Source organism: Stegodyphus dumicola, chromosome 10 (assembly GCF_044657685.1).
Source record: "Stegodyphus dumicola isolate Sdum_Otavi_A_Nest chromosome 10, ASM4465768v1".
Taxonomy (NCBI): domain Eukaryota; kingdom Metazoa; phylum Arthropoda; class Arachnida; order Araneae; family Eresidae; genus Stegodyphus; species Stegodyphus dumicola.
The window spans coordinates 168,099,336-168,121,645 of NC_140777.1; the positions used below are offsets into that span (position 1 = coordinate 168,099,336).

A 22,310-nucleotide genomic window follows, 5' to 3' on the forward strand; every position below is an offset into this window, starting at 1 on the left:
GTAGTAAAATTCTACATTAACTGCAACTTATGGACATTAAGAACACAAAACTGATGCTTAAAAGAAATCGAGAGTGAAATCCTGAATTTTGGAGGCCGGTATGTATTTTATACCATTGCCCCTGTATTGCTATACCATTGCCTGACACTTTTCCTGCTAACTACCAATAGTTAATTTTTGTTTTTTTTACTCTATTTTTGCCGAAGGTAAAATAGACCTCCGAAGGTATCTATAGAAAATATTTAATATAATTAAAAACTTACTTCCGGGTTTGATCTTGGTAAAATTTTCGTCGATTTTGAAAAGGCATGTATGAACACTGTTTCCAATGCTTTTCCACACGCTGAGATAAAAGTATGTTACGCCATGAAGTAAGAAGAATTTACCATCAACTTGCTGATCCCGACGAAGGTGGGTATAATTAAGTTCTTATATGCTTTTTGTCTACATACATCCAGGGACCGCGGGGTAGGCGAACACAATTTCCAGTCGAAGGTTGGCATCAGTACGAAGCAGCATTCGAAAAATCTCCTAAAACCACAAATTGTTGCGAAGGCTTTCATAACTCACTAAATTCATTATTTAAATGTAGCCATCCCAGTATGTGGTTTTTCATTTGACGGACTGAAAACAAATTTAGCCTGTCAACGCTTCTTATTAGCTAACGTAAATTCAGAACGTATTGAAGTTTAAAAACAAAATAAAAAAAAAAAAAAAGAAAGAAAAGAAAATATGAAAACTTACATTCCGTAGTCGCGAATCATGTAAGAGAGACTGATGAAATAAATGATAAAATTAGATATTTACTTAGATTAGCTAACACTGAGTAAGTTTGTGTTTTATAAATTTTTGAAATATATATTGATAATTTAATTATGATACGGTGTTTTTAGTAACTTAAGCAATTATTTATATTTGTCTATTCTTCTAAATGTTTACCCCATAAAATATGTAACTTATATTTACTATTATTTTACTTTATAACAAATAAAATTGTAATACATTTTCATTGTATATTCTATTGCATTTTTACTTCCTTATCTCCTTTTCTTAATTCAAAACGGCAGATCTTTTAATCTTATAGAGCTATAGAATATACACATATGTTGTACAATTTTTGAAATATATACCATAGATTTTTTTTAATTTAAATCATTTTTATTTAAAAAATGCAAATAAGTGTATGATGTTCAAATAGATTAACTATTAACTGATTAATGTAAGGAAATTTCTACGTGAACGTTTTATTAGTGTTACTGTGAGCAGCTTTCCATATTAACTTTTTCTATGTGGGCCTATTTCCGTGTGAGCTTTTTTTAGTAGACTGAGAGTGTAGAAAATCCTTAACAAACACTTTTGTACTACCTTTGAAATCTGGGCTTCGAATATTTTTATTTTTTTATTTTAAATTATTAAATAACCGATCCTTCAATGTAAACTGAAAATGACATCAAAATCCCCAAAATTTGAGACTAAATTTCCAAGTCTATTTTGGTCGTTTGGGAGTGAAACATTTATTTATTTTGTTAGTAATCGTTTAAATGGGAAGGATGGTTGATAATACTAATTTTGAAATATCCGCTTATTTATGCAGAAAGTATATTTTTATGAGTTTATGAGTAATTTTGGCCCTTGAAGTTGTTTAAATTCTGATTATAAGTAAACGGAAAAAATTAAAGCCTCTGCCAGATCGGATTATGGCTTGCCTGCCGGATGTCAGACAAACATCATCAAATGCGAAAAAACTGTTGTGCAGAATCTTTTTTATTTATCAACAATTACATTTAAACGCAATGCATTGAAATACACAAGAGGCAACTTTTATTGTTTCCTATATTTAGGTCTAAAGGTTTACAGCCGCGGACAGAGAGATGAGAACTCTCTTTAAACATGTACATTTAATAGCATTTTTGCGTGATTCAATATTTTGCTTTAAGTATCAACACTCCGAGTTTTTGTTGTTTCTTTTTGAAAGCATGCTCTGGCACTGGCCTTAATAGAGAATTTTGTTTTTGTATTCTGGGTTTGATTATAAAGTTTTTGATTGTCTAAAACCGATCGATGCTCTACATATCATTCATTATTCAGATCACCACTTTTATACAGTTCGCCTTAAATATTTCTCTTCAGTTGTTTTATTGACTAGATTTCTCAATTTATTCTCTTATTTTGAGTTATTTCAGTACTTAACTTTTGTTTTTTGATTAAGTTTGATGCCTTTTCTTTTTTCATATTTCTTATCTCTTAGTCACATTTCTAATTCCTTACGGAACAATAGACTGAATTATAACTTGCATAAATTTCATTCTTACATTAAGGTAATTAATCAAAAAAATAACATTAGAAATGTGAAAAAAAATTCTGAAAGGGTCCAGATTTTAACGATGGCCAAAAAGGATTTGTCATGAATTTTTACGCACTCGAAGTCTATCCGTTTACTGTTGCATTCAATCCTGCTAGCTTTAAGCACCATTTTCTTCACACTTACGCCACATAAGATTCAACAGCAAAATTTTTTAAAAAATTAAACGCGGCATAACAGCATGTGTTTAGAATTCTCGATGCAGTGTTAAGTGTAGGCCTACGTTTTTCTGTATTTTTTTTCAGCCGTTTGCCAGTTCATCATATCAATGTTTAGTTTTTCAGTAAGATAGCTTAAAACATTTTTTGTGCCTCTTTTTATTATTAATGTTTTGTATGTTAACTTTAAAGTTCTCCGTACTTACGCCACATAAATTTCAATTCATCAGCAAAATCACAAAATATTTAAAAACAACATATCTTTAGAACTTCCTAGAGACAGTTTCGCCCGCTGGAGATGAAAAATATTTTATTTCGCACAGTGTTGCCACTGCTCGCTATCAAATCGTTGAGTTTGTTAATGAAAAATTCCATTAAAGTTTTGCAAAATATGATGTATAAAATTGTAAATTTAAAATTCGGAACTCCAGGTGCACAGGTTCGGCTGACCATTGTTCAAAATTTGATGTCTCTATGTACCGTCGTTTCTTCATATTGCGAGGAATATACATACATACAGATCATCAATTATTTAATTTCTTTAAATATAATACAGGGCGAGAGTATTTGGTGGTAACAATTTAAAACGTGAATCGCTGTTTATAGTTGACGACCTAAAATTCCGTTTCGAGACTAATAGCCTATCCCGACTAACTCTCTTTTGGGTTAATAATATACAATTTTAAATTCATTGTAAATTTGAACATCCAAGGGAGAAAGTTTCTTACTCGGACTCGGGGTAGTTGATTATTAATTAAATTCTTGACCATAATGATTAATCATTCGGAAATTATTTTAGAAATTTAAAACAAAAGAATCTGTCGTTCATTTAAAATTATCCTAACTGAATTATGATATGGGCGTATCGTGTTTAGGGTCAAATGAAATACGTATTCAAATTAAGAGTAAATATCACAAAGATAGGAAAATTTAATTAACAAAGTATTAATTATAAAAAGCTGCTGCTTAAAACTTTACGGTTCGTTCCAGAATATATCATGTTATATCATGTTATTTTAATTAATTCTTTTTTTTTACCGAACTTTATATATTTGGTTCCAGAATTTCACAACGGAAGTGACATAAAAAACACATATCTATGCAAGCTACAGAAATAACTTCACTGACAGAGATACTGCCTAGGTGACCAATAACGACTTCATTCTCTATCGCTGTCGATCAAGTTAACTATCTAGTTATTTATCTATCAAGATAAACCTGTGTATTAAATTTGCAGAATCATTACCATAACCATTATTGTTTTCGTTTTGCGATTTTGCGTTGATTCATTATAAATGTCCGTTTCACTTTTCAAACTGTTGCCACCCAATGTTAGAGTCCTGCATTATATTTCAAGTAATTAAATAATGAAAAATCTGCATAAATGTATGTCTATTTCTTGCATTGTGATAAAACAACGGTACATAGAACCATCGAATTTTGAATGACGTAATTCTCCTAAGAATATGTTCATGTGGAAGACCAAATTTGAAATTTGGAATTTGTTTTATGATTGATTTCAGATTTTGTAAAACTTTAACGAATTTTTGAGTAACAAATTCAAAGATTTAAAAGCGAGCAAATGGCAACACTCTACAGGAAAAGAACCTTTTTATCTCCAACGCGCGGAACTGTGTATCGGAAATTCTAAAGTGTGCTCATTTTAAAATTATTGTGCGACATTGCTATTGAACTGAATTTTATAGTTTAAGTGTAAAGAATTATGATATTTAATAAATAAAGATAAAACACAAAACGTTAAATAAAACGCTCTTTTGGACGCAATTTAAAATCTGAAACCTTTCAGATTTTTTTTTTCGTTTATTTAAAAGTGTCTAAATGTGCTTTCATCTCAAGCCATTAAGCCTTTGTCTGTACATTACATTGAAAAGGATAATTATGAAAATAGTTGAAACTTATTTTAAGTAATAACTATCTTATAAAAAGTAAAATTAAGCAACCATTATTGCAGAAATAGGTAAGTGCTTATAACATCAAATATGCTACCGTATTACTAACTTTATTTTTCTGCTTCGTACGAATGAACTCAGTATTAAAATAATAATATATTAAAATAATATTTCTTCCATCGCGAATTAGAATTTGAATTTTCAATTCATTAAATCTTATTGTATCCAATATGAGCAAGGATAAATTTCGCCAATTAACTAACATTTACAAACTTCATAAAAATTAAACTTTTAAAACGTAAATAAAAGAAAAATTCAATTGCAAACCAACAACACTTCTATTGATAGGAAGAAATATCAGAATTAAATATACTTTGTGGCATTTCGTCTTCTTTGCTAACATACAATGTACTAAACGTTGTAAAGATTAGTAGTGAGTTATTACTATGTTTTGTAAATACCAAAGAGACAGGGAAAGGCTGTAAAGAACCCTTTTCTTTGACTCAAAGATAAAAGACGGCACCATTCGTGGTTACAAAAATGCCAGCAATTACCAATTTTGTTATTACCAATTTTATTGTTGCCAATTCTGTTATTGCCAATTTTCTTGTGCCAACAACAGTTTTGTTATTGCAATTTTTACAAAATTGCCAATTTTGTTATGCCAACAACAAAAATGCCAACTTAAATCAAAGATAATGGATTATCTAAAACTAAGAAAAGTAGGTAAGTTAGCCTATTGGCTGCACAATCTAAGTAACGCGCAAGTTGGCTCTGACCTAATAGGTCGGCGTAACAAGCTTAATGGCGAGAATAACGCAAAGCCGTAGAATACTACCAGCAAGAGAATCAATTTATCAACGTAGCTTTCAGCAGGCAGAACACGCTCTAATTCTACCCTCTAAAACCTTCCTTTAAGTCCTCTCGTCTTTCTATCTCATTTGAATATCGCACGAGCTAGAAATATATATTATAGCATAAAAATGGAAACGAGGCGAATGGGAAAGCTGTTTAACATAAAATGACTATTAAAACTAAAAGGCGACCTAATAACCAAATAATATACGACAGTGGCTCAAATATAAAACATTTTTTCTCATCCTTAAATGCCTTTCATAAAATTAAACATGGTTTTACACGCACAGTTTGACGTTCTGAAAGTGCATTAAGGTAATTTATCCCTAAACTCTACATTATATAAAAACGTCTCTATTAGCCAAAAAGAGCGTTAGTTGAGAAGGGCTATTAATTTCGTTTTGCGTCGATTCCCTATAAACCGCGAATCACTTTTGAAATTGTTGACACCAAATATTATTGCCCTGTATTAAAGAAATTAAATAACGAAGTATCTGCATAAATGTATGTTTGTTTCTCGCATTGTGATAAGACAACGGTACCTAGAGCCACCCAATTTTGATTAATATACATCTTCACCCGAATATGGGCATCTGGAAGCCCAAATTTAGAATTTGATTTATTATCTATTTCACATTTTGTAAAGCATTTATGAGTTAACCCTTTCCGGCACGCTACCTTTTAAAGTCGGAGTTTTGATAAAAAAAAAATAAAAAAAAGGTTAGGCAGTCTAATTAGGCCTAGAGCAGTACGAAGTAAAATTTTGTGAAGTTAGCACTTATCGTTTTAATTCTGTGGGTGTGCCCAAAGTGGAACACTGATTGAATAGAGCTTCGAAAAATAGTGCTGAAACGAGCATTGTTGTCAATGAACTGACCGACGAGATGCGGAGAAACAAAGAATACAGACTCTCAATTATCCTAGATTATCGATGAGCCCGGTCTGGTCACACCTAGGGCTCGCCGTTTGATTTTAGGCAAGATTTCAAGGTAAAAATTTAAAACTAATATAGAATAAGGAGATTAGCATACAGCCAAAATAATAACATAGAAATTTCTTTTCAAACAATTCCTTTATACCCTAAAAAAATCTGGAAGATTTCTTTGAAAAATGAGGGTCTTAAAAACTAAAATGGCTAAAATATATGGACTGGTTTGTGTTGAGCTACCATCTACTATAGATAAAGACGTCAGAGTTACATCTACTATAGATAAAGAAGGTTCAGAGTAACCTATAAATTCTTTTTCATTCAATTTTTCTGTGCGTACAGAAGGAAATTTTTAGGTGTGTCCAGACACACTGTGCCGCAAATGGTTAATGATTAAGAAAAGCGAGCAATGGAAACACTGTACGGGAAGAAAATTTACGATATTGCTGTTGGATTGAATTTTATGGTTTAAATGCGTAGAATATAATATTTAATAAATAAAGGTTAAAAAACGCCCCTTTGGGCGTAATATAAAATCTAAAACCTTTCAGATCTCTTTTCTTAGGAGACATGCTTGATATATCATGTTATATCATCTTATTTTAATTAATTATTTTTTTCAGATTTTATGTAAAGTTTATAAGTTAAATAATAAATTCCTTTTATTTTATTTTAACTTAAAGTGGCTATTTACATTTTTACATCAGAAAAGGGCTTCTTTGAATGAATAAGCGTAAATCTCTGTGCGATGTGTGACGAAAATATTGTAAGTTTTACTAATAGTTAGTTCTAAGTTAATTCCTGTCTTATTTTTCTTCAAAGCAAGAGATTTATGCAAATTGAATGGACAAGTGGTCTAGTTTAAAAGTTGGGATGTTAATCTTTACCGTGAGCCTAGATGAGCTTTCAGCGTGATTTTGCAACTTTGCCTGTAAACGTCTCTTACATAATAATTGTGAAAGAGCTAGGAAGTAGTTTAGCAGTGCTTTTTGAAGCGTTTAAATGTTTAAAAACGAGATTTTTTTCCAACTCTAATTTATATTTTTTATATAATATTTGAGTTAGGATATTGTCTTAACCAAAGTAGAATCGCAAGGCAAATAGCTCCTGTTGGTCATGTTTGCACGAGAATACTGCTTCCTTAGTTTGTTATCATATTTTGTATTTCCTTAGCATCTACCACGTGTGGCATATAACGTTTCTTTTTATGCTTTTATATTTGTGTTGTGCTTTGTATTAATAGTTAAAACGTACCAAGCCGATGCAAAGATTTAGAGTAACTTCTGTGGATATCCGTTACATATTTAAGACAAATAGTTTTAAGAAATCGGATTTTAAAAGCTATATACTAATACTTATGCTTCAAACATAAAGATTCAGAATGTTATTTATAAAAAATGCCAGTTCATGAACCAGTTTTTTATATAGATTATATAAAAAATGACAGTTCATGAACTGCTTTTGCAATGCATTTCCAGTTTAGGAATTTATATACTCATTATGGTGAATTCTTTTTTTCAGTGTTCAATTACACAAACTTTTGAAATCATTAGTAATTATTATCCTCTACCTTTCGCAAGATTACAGCTTTTATTATTCCAACAGTTTTCTTGCATAAAGCATTTAATATGTTAGCCAAAAATTGCTTTACTCACAATTTTCAATAGCTTACTGGAATTCATATGTTTAGTAACATTTTTCATTATTTACATAGCACGCTAAAAAGTAAAGAAACACGTTTAGCCATAAAATCTTACAATTTTATTTCTTCCTTGTACGAAATAAAAAGGAAGTATTGTAATCGCGAAAAGTTTCAGGCATCATATTTCAACGCAAATATCCATTTTCACCGCTATCGAATAGAATTTAACGATATTTTTGCGTGAAATCTGTACGAAAGGACAGGATAAAGGACTCTTTTCCCCCAAAAAAATTGTAAAACTAATTTTAAATGAATTCTGAACAGAATTTTTCGTGGCGTCTGTGCGTACGTACGTACGTATGTATCTCGCATAACTCAAAAACGAGTAGCCTCAGAATGTTGAAATTTTGTATATAGGACTGCTATAACATGTAGATATGCACCTCGTACTTTGGTTGCAATCGGCCGCACCAAACGTATATAAATATATTTATATATATATATATCCACTCTGTTACCCGCTTCAGTGATCTCAGTTTCATTATTCTTATATGTTTGTAAATTGTGCATTTTTTGCTTTAAAAATGATTGAATTATGTTGTTCATAACTTCCGGTTAGGGTTTTTATGCCTTTAGTAAATCAAGTGCCGCAAGGCCAATAATTTTTTAATGGCGGCCATTGCTTGTTTACATTTGAAACAGCAGCATAGTAAGATTTGTTGCCAATCTAGAGAAAATAAGCTTCGCAATAACAAAGATAACGCGTTCTTCTATTATTTCGAATTAAATCATGCCTAATCCATTCTGGAATTTATTCGAGGAAATAAGTGTTTAAGATCTACTTCATAATTTTCAATACACACATCTTGTGTTTACGATCATCACACATCTTGTTTCAATACACATCTTGAGTTTTAATGTATTTTTGCCTTGGCGCGAAGTGAGAACTGAATTAATTGAATGAGAAATGTTTAATCGTCTGTGAAAAACTGTTTCTTTTCTTTGTTGTTGTTCTTTGCTTAGTTTCTTTTATACATCGTTTTAGATTTATTATAGTATTTGAATAGAACATGTGGAAAAGATTGGATAAGTCTTAAGTTGATGTAAATTTTGTGCATTCTGAGTTAAAAAATGAACGAAATGTAACGCTGTTAAGTGAACCTAGGGTCGCTATAGTAAACAAATATAGTGAATTTTAAAGAGAGCATTTATTCTATTGTGGTTTAGGCGCTATCGACAAAGTAGATTTAATTCAATCCAATAAGTTTAAATAAAAGGCAAGGGAAAATTAGTATAATTTAATATTCCGTACAAGGAAGTCATGTGGTGCACACATCATATTTTTATTATTAGTATTTATATTTAATATCAGTTTTAGTTTATTGAATCCCACTGATTGAATGAGCGAACTGTGTAGTGCTTGTGCATAGTTTTTTCTGCGTATAAGGCGAATTCGGATTAAAATATTCAATCGGAAAAACCACAGTTCTGTATTAATATCATGTAAGCCTCTGACGATTGACGACCTCTGACGAGGTTTTTAAGTCTTTCACTATTGTAAACCGTGACCAAAACGTTTAGCAGACATAAGCGATTTATCGCTATGTCTCAAATTGCAAGAGTCCTGAAGAAGGGTGTGAAGAACCCTTTTATTAATCCAAATTATTCTATTGTTTGAGTTTGACAGATGGCATCAATTTATGCTTACAGACGTCATCACTTATGGCTTTAAATCAACTATAATAGATAAATTTAATGTTGATTAAATCTAGTTAATGAAATTTATTCTATCGGCTTCACAGTTTAACTAGTGCACAAGTTCGCTCTGACCGATGTCGGTCAAGCCTAATTGCAATAATAACTTAATGACTCAGAATTCTAATAGCTAGAGAATCAAAGTTGGAAACGTAGCTTTCAAGCAGGCAGAACATGCTCTGAGCTCTGATTTCACCCCCCCCGAAACCGTCCTTTAAGTATTTCCTTCTTTCTACCTAAATTGAATATCACGCGAGCTGGAAATTTGCATTTTGGCAGGAAATGAGAAAGTTTAAAATAACGGGCTATAAAGTTAAAATAAACCAGACAGAGCTAATTCTAATAATGCTGTAAGCCTATACCTGACAATTGTTACTGCAAAATACTGCATTAGTTAAATAAAATATATACAGGGTGTCTCAGTCCCACGTTTCAGAGCTTCTTGGTGGGGTAGGATGCAACACAAGGACTCGGAATCAGATAGCAATGCAGGGTCTGAAGTGCTTAGATGGCGTTGTGCGAAAGTTTCCAGAATGTTTGCAGGGAATCGTCATTTCGCAGAAGGACGCAGATTAAGTAGGATGAATAATTATACGAACGCGGAGTTAGTCGCAATGCATTTGACATGTGGAGCTGCAGATTGTAGTGCACCAGCCATACAGCTCTCGTACGCGGAACGATATCCTATGAGGCGTAAACCCACACATAATTTCTTTACAAGGCTGCAAAGGAATCTAGCTGAAACAGGTTCCTTTCAAAGAGCTGCATGAATCGGGCACGATCAGGACAGACTCCGGAGAGAATGTTCTACATCAGGTACAAGGGACTCCAAGTTTGGGAAGGCAATGTGTAGCCCATTTCTAGTTCCATATTTCTAATTCCAGCACCTGGAAGAGTCTCAGAAAAAAAAACGAAATGCCTCCGAATCGCGCGCCACGTATCCAGGCACTTCAGCCGGGTGATTATGCACTTCGTATTGCTTTTGCACATTATGCAAAATAATGTGTACATTCTGTACATGTGTACAGAAAAAATGTGCTACAGATCCCGGTTTCACTGCTAATGTGTTGTTCATCGATGACGCATCCTTCACAAGGGAAGAAATATTCAACGCACACAGAGCCCATCTCTTGGCAGTAGAGAACCCTCATGCAACACGACATCGTGCACTGCAGATTCGGTTTTTGGTTAATATTTGTGCCGACATTTTGAGGGAACACCTCATCGGATCTTACCCGTTGCCTTTTGATCTTCCTGCAGCAAGTCATGCCACAGCTTTAAACTCTTCAATGCATGATTTTCTTATATTTTTACGAAAAATTTTTTTCTTCGTGGTCATGGCTTAAATAAATATGAAACAATATTTTAAAAATTATTAAAAATTTTTTATTGATTATTTTTTGAATTTGCAGGTTTGATGCATATATGCATCGCCATGCATTTAGCACTAGAATGTAAAGCATATGAAAAAATCATTTACAGTAATATAATTAATAAATTTTGACATAAAAAATACTTAATTATTTATAGTTTTTAGATGATACTGACTTTAATTAAAATTTTATTGTAACTTAATTCTAATTAATCCATATTCAGACTTTATGAAAAGGAAAATTTAAATAAAAATTATGCATTAAATATTTTGTATATGCTCATTTATCGTGAAATCTATGTTGTATGAAAAATTTTGAAACAATTTCTATCCTTATTTAGACATAATGCTACAGCGCATTTTTCACATCCAATAAATGCTTGGAATTTGCAATTTGACATTTTTACAACGAGTGAGATTTTCATTCCATATGGGAACATGTTGAATTTTATCCTGTCTGACGCAGGTTGGAGGAATGTTTAATGCAAGGACTCCTTGTCTTTTCACATTCTAATCTTTTGTAAAAGGTTCGGTCTTCCACACTTAGGAACTGAACTTTTGCCCATTTTGCACAGTCCAACAGATAGCTCAACTCGAAATGAAGTCAGGTTTAGCAAATCCTCCGGGTTGGCTCCATTCTGTAGATATGAATCATTATTGTTATCTCTTTACAGAAATTAAAAATAATTTTCACTGTCAGACGACACGTTATACTATATTTCCTTTATTTCTTCGTCAGTCAAATATTTTTTCCTCGTCCTTCTATCAAGCTTCAGAGGCAGTGTCATAGCCCATGAGGTACTACCGAGGCGTGACTATTGCTAGTTGAAAACCAATGAAAATTCAGTTTAATTTCAAACTTAAATTCTATCAAACTATTATTAAAATAAACTAGAAAATTCAGCATTCAGCTTTAAATTGTTGGGAAAGTTGTGTAATTCACAAATATGCATCGATTTAAAATGGTCTGGAGACAATTACCCACTAAATGAACATAACTAAAAAAATAAAGGAATTTTCAGTACAAACAAACAATATACATACTACATAATTAGAAACATAAAATTAATATTTTATGACTCTAAATAACAACAATGCATGCATATATAGAGTAGATATTGTTGATATAAAAACAAGCATGAAATAAAAGGTATTATGAAGTCTTATAATAAAAATTCCACATTAAATTTTAACCTGATTCATATATGCATCAAACTGCGCTCTAGAGTGAACCTAATCATAAATTGCATATGTATGAATCAAACAGAAAATTTGAAATATTTCAATTTAAAACAAATCTGCGGTTAAATCTTAATATAAGAATGAAAAGTACATACTTTCATCTATATGGAGTGAAATGTTTTAAATCTGTAATATCGAATTTATAAATAACACTCAGCTAACTTGACCACTGAAAAAACAGAAATGAATTCTGTGTTCTTGGCACTAATGAAAGGAAGAGTCAAATTGCATTGTTACGTTTTCCCTATTCTTCTGATACCAGTTGTTGCGTTATTTTCTTCCTTCACGTTCGTACGGAGTTTGTAGGTTTGGAGTGAATAACGACGACACTTGATATGAAGTATCGAAACACACTTTATTTAGACAATACGCAATTAGACAGCTCCAAAACACGTTTTACAGTCGTCGATGAACTACTATAAACACGCTGACACGATCAGCGACACAGCCTTCAGATTATCAGGCTATCACAGAGGAGACAGCTTCCTGCAAAGCACTCGACTCTGCTTTCCGGAGTACAGCTCCCGACTCTGCTTGGTCGTTCTCGGAACTCCACGTACTCTCGAGACTCCCCACGCTACAACTCGCGATGCACACGACGACACACGAGCACAGCTCCCGACTCTTCGGTTCATTTGTTCCCGGAGCTCAACACGCTCTCTCGACGATGCACTAACCGCGATACACTAATAGACTCTTTCGGTGCACTCGACGACCCACTCGGCACTCGCTGCCCGGCTGTCAACTCGATCGACTCCTCAGGGATTGACTCGCTAGACGAAACACACTCACTCTCGATGAGAAACACACACACTCAGACACACACAGAACTGACTGCGGACCAGCAGGGTTTATATAGCTTTCGGCTTGTGTTCGAGGACATTCTGGGCTAAACCGGTAATAACTCGTTCCAGAAGGTTCTCCATTCGTCCATGGTATATCGCCAATTTTGTCACCAAATGGGAGATTTCTCGCCAAAAGTGGCAACCCTGTCTTCTCTTTCCATTTTATGGCAACCCTGAAACTGCTTTGCGGGGAAGCCATCTCACCGCGCCTGTACAGTATACTCCCGTCTACTGGCGAAAAGTACAGTTAAACATTGATATGGATATGTTAAGATAAAAATCAGCTCAGTAAATTGTCTACTGTGTAAATTTTATAATTCTAAATTCAGTAAAAATTGGTATGATTCATATATGCATCACCATGTATTTGGAAGGTTAAGATGACAAACAGATTTCAGCATCGATGCCACAGACAATGTGGTTCCAACACGATGGGTCCCCTGTCCATTTCCCATTTCAGCCATAACGTTCGTTCCCACCTAGACGTCAGATTTGGCCAACAGTGGTGCATTGGCCTGTTCGATTATCGGATCTGTCATGTCTTGATTTCCTTTATGGAGGCGTATGAAGACACTGGTTTATGATAACTCCGTTGGCAGTGCTGAGCAGCTGGTTGCACGAATCGCAGTAGCTGCCGAGGAAATTCGAGAAATGAGTAGAAAATTTCAGGATATTCGGAATTCTCTGCGCCGTAGACGTGAGGCGTGCATTGAAGTCGCTGGACGAAACTTCGAACACTATCTTCGAACACTCTCTACTTCTAATAAATTTACATGGAAAACCATGTAAATTTATTATTAAAGCGGATATTAACTTACCTGGCGTCTTTTAATTTTCGATTTTCTGTTTACACCAGCGCGTCAGGGAAGCATTTTCGCCCCCGCATTGCTATATGATTCCGAATCACCGCGGTGCACCCTACCCCTGCTAGAAACTCTGAAACGTGGTACTGAAACACACTGTATATGTGTTTGTAAACATCATTTGCATCTGGATTAGATCGATTATAAGATCTTTTGTTCAAAAGGAAACTTCAGAATTATTGTTACAATTATTTCCCATCACAAAATCGGCAATTAAATTTATTAGCTGTGTTGACTAAACATGGTAGGTGCTTTGATAGCGAAATTCCGAAACATCTTTCAATGATGGTTGCAAAATAAACATTTTGCTTTTAGATACCTAAACAATGACGTAGATCATACATAAGAAGTAATATTCCAACTTCTCTGCAAAATTATTTTGCTTTTATATTGTAGAAATAGAATAACAAATACAAGCAGTGCAATTTAAGAAATTGGAGAAAGTGCTTATCTTTTTATAAAAAGTACTTCCAATAACGTTGCAACTTAAATAAAAATATTCGCGAAGATTTACAACAGAACGAATATGAGAGACCGAGATGGTAACTGATCTGGAAGAATCGGTGTCTTTCTTCATGGCACTGTGCCAAAAAGTTTGTTAAAAGCTAAAACTGATCTCGCGACAAAATACTTGCGACTCCATTTTATTATTTCAGGGAAATTGGCCACTAAAGCGCCGCTTCTAATTGAGAAAACTTGAGTAGCTCTTGAAAGAACCTTTTCTATTGTTCCGATCGTGTAAATAAAAACATAAGCTACGCAAGAAACAACTTTCTTTTTTATTTTCGAATGTTGTCCTGAACAATTTGCATTTGGCAATGCAGTTGGCAATAAATTAAATTTTAGAACAGTCAAAGCTTTGTTTAAAATATTGCACATTTTTCTCTTATTTTTTCCTAGATAAATATTTCAAAACGTAGAATGTTCCGTACCAAAAAAGACTATAATACGCAAAAACGTTTCAGCGAGATGATTCGAGAAAAAGGTCAAACTAAATCATGCATAGAAATGTCTGTGTTTCGAAATGTTATTTGATCAATGCTGTTTAAAAATAGGTCGCCTGAAAAAGATTTCAATCGGCATAATTTAAAGCCGAATTTTGCCGGTGTACTGGTTCAATAAAAATCTAGAAAAATTATGTTAAAATATTTAAAAAGACTATGATCCAGAAAAGAAGGAAATTAATGTATGTTATATAAGAGTTTATAAAATAAATCTAAAAGAAAAAGAATTATGTACAATCGTAAATCAAACAATTTAAATAGGATTGGGAGAAAATATTATTTCAAAAATAGTGTGACTAAGAATATTGCAGTGAAAATAACACGAATAGGAAATATCGTTTCACCACATAATGCAGAGAAAAGGAAAATCTTGCAATTTCAGAAAATCGTAATATAGTACTAAACTAAAACTATATATATATATATTTGTAATAATAAAATTCCATAGTCAAGAATTCACTTAAAATTCTAACTGTATGTTCTTTTCATTTGTTAATGGCAACGGTCTCTTATTTGAAAGTACGTGGAATTAAATCCACAGCCCCGTAGTCAAGTTGTTTTTCCAGCCTTTTCTACACGTACAATTATAGAATGTTCTGGAAATATTTAAAGCGAACTGGATTGGCTGACGAGGCTGACGTCATTTCTTGGAAGCTCCGCCTTTCCAGAGGATATAAAAGGACTCGCAAAAGAATTTCGGGGGCTTTTTCTTAAATGGCACGATGCAGTAAACTTCATACAAAATGTTATTAGTAATTCTTTTTTATTTACTCCGAATATCTGATTTTGTAACTGCTATTTCTCCTGACCAATAATAAATGGATCCTGTTTTTTAAACTTATCGCCTGATAATTTAAGCTACGACTACATTTATGATTCTTCAACAATCTATTTATTCCTGACAAAAGCTGATACATCACATATATACAGGGGTTGGACAAAAATATGGAAACACCTTTAAAAAAACATGTTTCTTTGCTTAATATGGTGTAGGAAACCCGTTGGCATCCAAAACAGCTTGCAGTCTTCTCGGAATGAATAAATACAGTTCCTGTATGTTTGCCAAGGGAATATTATACCATTCTTCCTGCAAAACGGTGGCAAGTTCAGATAACGATGTTGGCGGTGGATAACGAGAACGCACTTTCCGTTCCAATGTAGACCACAAAGGCTCGATAATATCCAGGTCTGGTGACTGTGGTGGCCAGGGAAGATGGGACAACTCATCCTCGTGCTCAGAAAACCAGTCCTGGACAATGTGAGCTGTGTGAACAGGGGCTTTGTCGTCTTGGAAGACACCATCACCATCGGGGAACAAAGTTTGTACCATGGGATGAACTTGATCGGCCAAAATGTCTAATGGCCATAAGTCTTGGCAGTCATGTGCCCTGACATGTGCCCCAGTTATCATGGGGCTAGCAGAGAACACGATATGGCTGCCCAAACCATAACAGTACCCCTGCCATGTTTCACTCTTGGCAACAAGCAGTCTGTATTATAGGCTTGAGATGGCGTTCTCCAGACGTAAACTCGGCCAGAAGTGGGAAACAATGTGAAAGAAGAATCGTCAGACCATATTACTCACTTCCACTGCTCTATATTCCAGGCTTTATGACTTAAACACCACCGTTTACTGTTACAGGCATTAGCATCACTGATGAGTGACTTCTCAATTGCCAGCACGGCCAGCAATTCCCTGTTTATGAAGCTCCCTTCTAATTGTTTTGGTACTCACAGGGTTCGGTAACACAACATTCATTTCAGCAGTAACTTTTGCAGCTGTGGTCTTCTTATTTTTCGTCACAATTGTCCTTAATGATCGTCTGTCACGATCACTCAGGACACACTTTCGTCCGCGCTGTGATTTAGCAGATGATGTTTTTCCGCTTTTCAAATATGTGGAATAAATCTTCGATACAGTACCTCTTGAAACACTAAACACCTCGTCTACTTTGCTTACGGAAGCACCTACCATACGTGCTCCAACAATTTGCCCACGTTCGAAGTCTGTTAACTCTGACATAATGCAATGACAACCTCACATAACAGTACTCCGACAACAACTGAACTGTTTAGCACATTTACGAAGTTGTATAGGTGGCGTCAGTAGTCAAAAACGCCAGCGCCACCTACATATTTCATTAAAATCAATCTTTCTTTTCAAACATGCATTTCACAAGGTGTTTCCATATTTTTGTCCATCCACTGTATATATATATATGTGCGTGTGTGTGTGTGTGTGATGTACCAGCTTTTGTAATATATATATATATATATATATATATATATATATATATATTACTTTAATCTTTAATGTCTTTACTTTATGTATACATATATTCATTAAAGACATAAATTTAAAAATTTAGAACTAATATTTCACAAACACCAGAATTTGAAATTCATTATTAAAAAATTTCAAATAATCATATAAATGTAAAGAGAATTTTAAAATGTTAAAACCAAAACATTTCAAACAAGCGAAATCCCGCTTCAAAAATTTATGAAATTTAAAGAAAAATGAACAAAAACAGAAGAGGAATTCAATCAACCTCAATGTCACTTCATCAAGGGGGGAGGAACTTTGAAATTAATTGAAATCTCTCTTATTTTTCTTTAAATTCAATAAATTTTTGAAGAGGGGTTTTGCTTGTTTGAAATATTTTGTTTTTCACATTTTAAAGTTCTTTGTTGCATTTATATGATTATCTGAAATTTATTAATAATTAATTTCAATTTCTGGTCTTAGTGAAATATTAGTTCTAAATTTCTTACTTTATGTCTTTAATGATAATTTTTCTGCAGCTTAATGCGCGAAAATGCTAGGCATGTTTGTGTTTTGTTTTCAAAAGAATTGTTTTCTAATTATATATATATTTATATGTAAGATATAACAAAATACGATAGCTGCTTTAAAAATAATTGGCGACCTTAAAATTAACGATTCTAGATTTTATGCTCTCCCCCTAAATTCCCAAATTCGAGATCTTTCCATGTTACGTAACGCTTAATGCAGATACTTCTTGTCCAATCAAAATAATTGTAAACCAAAACTTTTCTAACTCGAACTGAAAAACCTTTGATTCCCTCCCTGTTTTCTTTGAATTCCGGCGTCCCCTTTTCGCTTACGCTTTCCTCTTGGCAAGGCACGCCTGATCCACGCTGCTGCTTACTTGCCTGACGTCGTACTTTAAAACCCGTAGTACATGGAAATAACTATGATTGAAAAATATCTTATGTACAGAAAGATTATCTGATATGAATTACCCTGCGATAAAGTTATGTTTTGAAAGTTTTTGGTTTATGCATTCATCCTTCCAACTACGCAATAAAATGTCTTCGGAGGCCAGAAATTAAAATACCGGATTCCTTCATCTACGCAGTAAAACACGACAACTAATTGTAGTCGATCAGTATGTATATCTGTGTTTCAACACCTCAATGGATTTCAAGTAAGCTATCATAGTTTAAAATATGAATAAAATACTTGAATTCCGAATCAGGCCAAGGTCATATTAACATCGAAATATGGTGCGCGAAAATTTTTTTTTAACAAAGTTCTAGAAAATGTGTTTTCAACAAGTATGAAAGTGATTCAACGGCGTATTCAAAAGTGCTTTGAAAGTCATCGAGTCTCTGCAGGTCCAAAAATCTAAAAGAGAAGAAGAAATGGTTTTTCAAATAAAGGTTATTTGATCAGTGTCGCAGTGAAATATGTTTAATGATGTTTGTAAGTAATAAGCTGATAAGTAATAAAATTCAGTACAGTAACAAAATCAACTTTAATAAAGATGGGCAACTTGCTGATGGCTGTGAGAGGCTTAAATACAATAGAAACTAAAAGCCTCCGTTCCTTAGTAAGTCTTCTAATATTGCATAATTATAAAAGTTAGCATTTCTATTTTATGGCCATAAAAATCTTCAACCTAATTAATTAGTAAAACAAATATAAAAATATAAAACGAATATATAAAAATTAGGAATGTAAATGTATGTAAAATGCTATACTGCCCTACAATAATAATATGGACCATAATTTTGTGAATATAAAATAAGAAAATAAATAAACTTCATAATTGTATCTGTTTAGGGAAGACTTTTAAAACTTTTCAAATATAAAAAATTTAAAGACTTCAACTAATTACGGCACAGAATCACAAGAAATTTCAAATCGGAACATCACCTGAAATAATAGCATTACTAAAATTATATTTTACATTACATTATACAAAAATAAAAATAATAATTATATGCAAAAAATAAAATAAATAAAAGTGGGAGCCTTCAAATTTTATCAGAACATATAATAATTCGTAAATTTTAAAATTAGTTAACATAATTCCATACAACTTATGACAATTATTCAGTTTCTTGAATTACCCATATTCTTATACTTTATTACACTATTCTATAGCAAAACATTTAATATTTTCTACAGCAATATTCAAAAACACGATTTGTTTGTCATATCCTGTAGTAATGTTTCAAAATTATTTCAATCACATAAAAATTCTTATCAACAGTACAAAATTTTCAAAATAAATTCAAAAAATATAATTATTTACCTTAATAAACTTCGTTACTTAATTTTATCACACTAACACTATCACATATAACACATACAATAATTTCAGATTTTTGCAAAACAACGCAATCAAATTCCGAAACACAAAAGATAAAAATTTGAGCTTTCGAATAATGAAAATGCTGAATCTCTTAGGCATTAATTCACTGGTGATTTAAAAACACACTTTTTTTCCTTCTAAACATTGTTGAGGTGTCCGAAATACTAAATTCAATACTCCTTTTCACGAGACATTCGAACTTTTGTATTTTTTACTTGCAGATGAACGAACATACTTATTTGACTGTTGAAAATATTTTTTTTTACAGGAACTGAGGAATAAATGCTCCATTGAAGTTAGTAGCACGTGATCCAATCCTGATCGAATAAAAATGTAATGAAAGCAACTTTTAGAAATACTAATGTAGGAACACTCTGACAACTCAATCTGTATTACAATAGAAATATTTTCATCAACAAAAGTTTGAAAGAATTTTTAATGAGCATTTACTTTGTCAAAACATTTGAACATTTACCTGGTGGAATTTTTTTTTTTTTATCAAGAGACTTTACTTTCATTGGACATTTTAATAATTTGAGGATTTTAAAAATTATATTTGTATTAGTTTATTGTTTAGTTTCTTTAAAAATTTAATTACATGTAAGTTATCTGTTTAGTATTTCATAATCTGTATATGAGAAAGACCATGAATCAAGAAAGGGCATAGAAAAAAATGCCGGCTATGTGCCTGATTCTTCCTCATGTGTTTCCTCATATAATAAACTTTCTCTTGCTTCGCTAATTCACTAATGCTTTTCTGTCACCCTGCTCTCCCGATCTTTTTTTGAAGGGGGGGGGGAATGTGTAAGATATAAGAAACTACAATAGTTGCTTTAAAAATAATTGGCGACCTCAAAATTAGTATTCTAGATTTGATGCTCTCTCCCAAAATTCATCTGTTCTCTCAAATTCGAGATCCTTCCATAATTATAAAACAACAACCTCAAATTAACCAGTCATTGCTTAGAGTACTTTTCTGCATGTACTTAGTATAAATACCGCTCGCAAATAAACTGCGTCATCTTCTTCTCCTAGCTTCCACCACGCCAAGATCCACGCTGCTTTGCTTGTCCGTCTAAAATGATATCGCCCGTTAATCTGTGTATATAAGAAATTATTGTAATTATTTATGATAAAAAAATATATTGTCTACGAAGAATTACTGTAATGTACCTGGTAATAAAGATGGTAATTATCTGAACTTGGTTCGGTATCAACATCTTCGTCCCGTCTTCCCGCTCTGCTATCACGACTACGCCTCGAAAATATTACGTATTTTATTTATATATATATTATTTATATATACATGCACATATATACATATAAATGTGGTTGGGGAGTTGAAGATGCTTTGCTAGATTCAATAAACAATTCCAACGTTTTCCACACCATAGACGACATTTAATCATTTAATGAAAATAACAGAAAAGGTACAGATTGAATTAAATACAAATGCTCTTGCGCCTTCTCGGTCTTGTTAGATATAAACACCGTTCTTTATAACTTTTAGAATTTAAATAGCAGCTTAGCGCCTACTCGCACTAGCTGTAGTATATGCAGTCAAGTTACCACCTCCTCGTGGAAACATACAGTTCTATATTCACCACATTCACGTGTAGACCTACGTCTTACCACCTTCTCGTGGAGACATCTTACCACCTTCGCGTGGGATAGAAGATTGTCTGTCTATATGTCATCCTCCTCTTTCACCTCGCTCTTGCTGCTGGCGCATAGGTGAGGCCCTCTGGTGGCTGTGTTGCACTTACGGATACCACATAAATATATATACATATAAATATTATTATAAAGGTCTTGGCAAGACCCATACTGCTTGTCGTCTTGTTTTTTATTTTTTATTTTTTGATTTAAATATAATTTACGGTTTCTTAGCAAAGTTTTAATTCTTTAAGGTCGCAGGTCCAGCCCATAAGTTCTTGTATATTTTGACTAATAGCATATCGCTATTTATTTATTTTTGTCTGTACATCGGAATTGCCTTTATGTAATGTGTCAACCTTAATGTGTCAATATATGCGGACGCGTCGGGAAATTGGAACAGAGAATTGAGACTAAAGTTTTTTAGACATAGTTTATTTAATTCATTAAAAAATTTGTCGCGCAAAGTTTCAATTGTCTGTTTCGGCGAAACGAGTAATGGAGTTAGCTTAATTCGAAATTCATTTTAAATAAATTTCCCTTGAAAAGCCAAAATGAACTTCGAATTTGAGCTAATTAACCATTTTCCGCTTCTTAATTTTAATATATTTTTTGTATTTTACCTTGATCAATCGATTAGTATTTTACTGTGTTTTATAATTTACTTTTTATTTAGCATATAGCCTATTATTTTACCTCATTCAATTGTTTTGTTTTTTACTGCGTTAAAATTTCCTAATTTGTTTAGCATATAGCTTTTTATTAATTTAACTTGTAAATATTCAAATATGTTTTCTCTTTTTTCACACTTTTCATAGCAACTAAATATGCTTATGTTGGAGTTTTCCCGGAGCCAGTTTATGGTAACTTTTTGGCAAGCTTACTAAAATTTATCTTCTAATATACATATAAATATATATATCATATATGATATATATGATATATAGTGTAATGTATTTTGCAGTAATTTACAAAACAGACAATCTTCTTAGTAGAACATATATTTTATTTCTAGTTCACAGTGATAGACAAATTTCATACAGTTCTTAAGTGGCAAAATTTTAATACTACTCCTAGCTGTAAAATCTTCAGA

General features: G+C 32.8%; 1 protein-coding gene and 1 pseudogene across 1 annotated transcript in view; both read left to right on the forward strand.

The window, feature by feature from the left end:
- The window catches only part of LOC118197601 (potassium voltage-gated channel protein Shal-like), a 400,950-nt gene that overhangs the window by 322,356 nt on the left and 56,284 nt on the right, over positions 1-22,310 (forward strand). The window lies entirely within an intron of this gene.
- Positions 11,747-11,872, forward strand: LOC118197604 (U4 spliceosomal RNA; annotated as a pseudogene).